The sequence below is a fragment of the Sinocyclocheilus grahami genome, unplaced genomic scaffold (assembly GCF_001515645.1).
Source record: "Sinocyclocheilus grahami isolate Dianchi unplaced genomic scaffold, SAMN03320097.WGS_v1.1 scaffold1149.1, whole genome shotgun sequence".
Lineage (NCBI taxonomy): Eukaryota > Metazoa > Chordata > Actinopteri > Cypriniformes > Cyprinidae > Sinocyclocheilus > Sinocyclocheilus grahami.
In genome coordinates, this window is record NW_015506328.1 from 425,865 (window position 1) to 430,983 (window position 5,119).

The 5,119-nt window shown below is 36.2% G+C and overlaps 1 pseudogene; it reads right to left on the bottom strand.

Moving 5' to 3' along the window:
- The window catches only part of LOC107567341 (ryanodine receptor 3-like), a 151,036-nt pseudogene that overhangs the window by 122,319 nt on the left and 23,598 nt on the right, over window positions 1-5,119 (bottom strand).

Below are 5,119 nucleotides of genomic sequence, written 5' to 3' on the forward strand. Positions count from 1 at the left end.
CACTCAAACCCAGCAGAGCCTCGGCAAACAGGGACAATCACAGGAGGCATGAAGCCAAAGAGGCTTGAAATGTGTCATGAAGAGCGCTTGTGTGACAGTAATGAGCTTCCCAGAATAACATGCAGCTTCCCGCTGACTGGATTCTGAGTCAAAACAGCATCGCTTATGTAAGATTATGAAACATATTTCCTGAAAACGGCCCGGGCGAAGAGCGGCACACGGTGCATCAGGAGCACGACTCCGTTCACTCACACTCAAGATGCATGTGAGAGCTAAAAATAGCCTGACAAGCGTGTGTTCGTGTGCACCGATGCACCATCTGGCAGGAAAATGAGTGAAACTTCATCAACTGTGGACGTGTTGAATGTGCTCCTAAACCACACGAGACTGCTTTAACTCTAATGTTGTGGTACCTGATGAAGCAGCTGAAGAGTCGCGTGGTGTTGCGGATGATTCGAGCGGCTCTCGACTCCTCGTGTTGACAGCGCTGTAACGTCAAACCATCATCCATGTGTCCTTCTGAATGAAGACACACCTGCGCAACAGACAAACACAGAAAATGAGCGGAAACCAACATTTTATGAGCCTTGATTCACAAACTCTGGGTGTCAGCATGATAAAAATACTCCTCTGAATTAATATGAGCTCATAGAGTTGGAAGCAGAAGTAGAAAATGTTAATAAATTTTACTTGACTAGTTAGATTAGTACGGCATGACACACCAGACGACACTGCTTGACTAAAGTCAGAGTTATTACCGGTAACTAAAGTTAAAAACATTTTCATTATTTGATATTAATCAAACATTAACTCTAATAAAATAAAATGTATATAAAAAACTCAAATGAAAATGAATACAGACTATATAGACGTTTTAAAATAAATATATAAATCTAAAAGTAAAACCACAAAAAAGTCAGTAACTGTAATAAAATAAACATTAACTAAAAACTAAAACTAAAAATGATTGATACAGACATTTTAAAATAAATAAACCTAAAACTAAAACCACACACACACACACACACAAAAAAACATTTTCAGCAACTGAAATAAAATAGCAAAATAAAATAAAATAATAAAAAAGTTACTTATTTTATTTCAGCTAGTTGCCATGGCAACATTTCTCATTTTCATTGAGTTTAACTTGACATACTAAAACTAATAATCAAATGAATAAAAAACGAAAACCACAAAAACATTTAATAAAATAAACATGAAATAAAAACGAAAAATTAAATAAAATCAACATCAACTGAAACTGAAATATAAAAAACTTTAACTTATTTTATTTCATATAATTGCCAAGACAATATTTCTCATTTTCACAAACATTAACAATATTAAAAAAACATTTTCAGTAACTTCAATACAACAAACTAAAATAAAAAAATATATAAAAAATGTATTTTTGCATTTTGACTTATTATTGAATTATTATTCATTTGTTAATAATTGTTATTATTATGACCTATTAATGTAACTTTAAGTACTAAAAGTAAAACTGAAAAAATAATTAAAAAATAACTATTATAAAAAAACTATAAAATTACTAAAAAATGTATGAAAACAGAAAAATATAAAAATAAAAATGAAATAAAATAAACATTAACTGAAACTGAAATATAAAAAACTTTAACTTATTTTATTTCATATAATTGCCAAGACAATATTTCTCATTTTCACAAACATTAACAATATTAAAAAACATTTTCAGTAACTTCAATACAACAAACTAAAATAAAATATATTGTATTACATGTATTTCATGTACTAAGTACTAAAAGTAAAACTGAAAAAAATATTTAAAATAATAAAAAGAAATAACTATTATAAAAAAATACAATTACTAAAGATTTTAATGAAAACAGAAAAATATAAACTAATTCAAAATATTAAAAAAATCTATATTGGTACCTGAATGATTATAAAATAACACCGCTGCTTATTGCATCCGTGCTAGCTTTACATAAATGTATAACATCAAAAATACACGGCTAAGTCAGATGAAGCAACAGAACGAGTGAATCGCACCCGGCGCTTGAGCGGCCCGAGTCGAGCGGATTTGACATCCGGCGCCTGAAAGGACAGCCAGAGACCCGTCGCCACGTGCATCAAGAAGCACAGAGAATCTCCGTATTTGATCTCGGCCACTCCCATCCCCTCGATGTCCCGCTTCGGACTGCACTCCAGCTTCTCCTGGAGGAACACAAACCAGACGTTCAGAGACTGCAAACCTGGAGAAATCTGCTCTTTCCGTCACGGGTTGCACATTGACTTTGTATTAAAATCAACAATTGCCACATAAACTAAAGCAATGAGCCCCGAGACGCCGTAAACAAAGGTGTGTGTTACTTTGTAGCGTCATTCACAACAGCTTCGAACGCGGCTCAGCCAATCAGAGCCAAGCACCGGAACTCTCCACTTTATAACGAACGTTACGCCATACGATATTTTTGCAACAATTCAAGAGAAGATATTTGATGTTATATATATCTGAAAACATATTTGCACAAATTCCACTGAAAGCATGCATTGCTTACAGCTGATCTCATTCTAATCAATCATGTGATCGCTGACCTGAAAACACGATGATAGATCAAATTAATCAAGATGAAAATGACTCAATAACAGCACAACAAACGAACATTACATTACAGCACATCCAGAGGCAAAGCTGATGAATCCTAATTAAGACGCTGGGTTTGTTTTCCCTGCTGGAGCATCAAGAACAAAATCAAAGCAGCGGAGGAAGAATAACTGGATGACAAATGACTGAAGATAATAGTGACGGTTCTTCTTTAATAGAGCTCTGGAGGAAGATCCTCTTCACTGAATATTGACCCGTCGAGAGCTGGAATAACTGTCTGCATTAAACATCATACAGTCTCACTTACAGCATCTATCCTTTACAGATTTAACACTAATAATTCAATAAACGTCAGTGATTTAGACTGATATTACTGGCTTCTGGGGTCAAAAAGAAGTCTCTCCTGCTCAGCAAAGCTGCATTTATTTGATCAAAAATACAGTAAAAAAGTGAAATATTATTATAATTTCAAACAGCTGTGTTCTATGTGAATCTCTGTTAAACTGTAATGTATTTCTGTGATGCGCAGCTGTATTTTCAGCATCATTACTCCAGTCTTCAGTGTCACATGATCTTCAGAAATCAGTATAATATGCTGATCTGCTGCTCGAGAAACATTTCTGATTATTATCAATGTTGAAAACAGTCGTGCTGCACGATATTTTTGTGGAAACTTTATTTTTCAAGATTCACAGATGAACAGAAAGTTCAAAAGAACAGCATTTATTTGAAATAGAAATCTTCTGTAACATTATAAATGCCTTTACTGTCACTTTTGATCAATTTAATGCAACCTTGCTGAATAAAAGTATTAATTTCTTTAAAGAAAAAATTAATATTACTGACTCTGATGGACCTGACTGAGTCATGTTTTACAGCACATTACTTCAGTATGGTATACGGAACTCTATTAAAGGAATAGTTCACCAAAAATACAAATTTGCTGAAAATGTACTGAAAATGCAAAATGTAATACAGATTTCTCTCCTGATTCACACCAGAACACTTTTTCACTGGAGGAAGCGTTATTATGGATTATGGACTCAGTTTCAGCTTTTGTCTTCTCCAGATGTTAACTGATGGACTGGAGTGCTGTGGATTATTGTGATGTTTTTATCAGCTGTTTGGACTCTCATTCTGACGGCACCCATTCACTTGCAGTGAGACACTGATGCAATGCTACATTTCTCCAAATCTGTTTTAATTTTGAGCACATTTTCGACATTTTCACAGTTTCGGGTGAACTATTCCTTTAACCCTTTGTAGTAAATGTTGTGTATTGGGGTGAATGTGTGAGACCTTGGAGGCTCTGAAGCAGAAGGCTGTGAACGTGGTGTCTGATCTCTCTCTGTCCTGCAGCACGACGCCTCGGTCCTCCGTAAGCGCCAGATAGTGACCGGTGGTCAGGTGACGCAGACGGAACGGCTGACCCCAGCGGATGTGACTGCCACACCAGCTGAACACACACAGAAATGGGAATTATGGGTATGTACGGTCACATAATTACTAGAAAACATCCTGGAGGGCTTTTGACTTGATGGAAACCAGAGCACTAGATCTTCTCACCTGATGCGTAACGGCTCCAGCCTCCAGAGAGATCGGGCTTTTGCTCCGGCTTTACCCGTCTCATAGTTCACCAATCTGAAAAACACCAATGAAAACAGGTTTACATACTGAACTGATGCCTAGACAGGCTGTGGATTTGATTTAGAAAGTCAAACGACTCTAAAATGACATGTCTAAATGGTTTTAGACACAACATTGTCTGTTTTTACTCTATTTTGCCAACAAAAATAGTTTCAAACTGTTGTGCAAACCTCTGAGGAACAAACCACGGTGTTTCGTTACTGAATGAATCAGCATCTGTGAACGAATCAATGATTCAAGAATTCAACGCAGTTAAACACCGACTTCGAGAGATGGGTGCCCGCTACGCAATGCTGTATCCGGCCAAGCTACGGGTGACTATTGGAAGCACTTTCTAAAGTCTTCGAGACGGTGGCTGCAGTTTCACAGTATTTGGACAAGAATGGATCGAGCTCCAATACCTGATCATCTTGCTGCCGTATGATAGGCAGGTGCTGAACTAAATTACTTTCACGTTCTGTATGCCTGTACTCTTATATGTAGCTATACGAATCAAGGCTTGAGTACTTTATTATTATTATTATTATTGTTCCTTTATATTGAGTGATGAGGGGTTGGTTTTATAACTTTCGTTTGTATTCCGGGTGGGTGGTTCTTAAGAGACTTATCAGAGGTGTCTTATTTCTTCTGAGCACTGGAGGTACAGTGAGAGGTTGGACTTCGAGGTGAGGATCTGTCCCCTAAGAGATAAGGGGAACTGTCCCCGATTTTGTTTTTCTTTTCTTTTTTGTTTTTTTATTCTCTTGTACTTTTTCTTCTTTTTTCCATGTTGCCAGTTTGGCTTGTTCTGATATGTGTTTTTGTTCACTTTTATACCTTGTTGAGATACACACAGCTGCTTTTTAAATGTAATGACAGGGCGTTGATCATAAAGATGTTTGA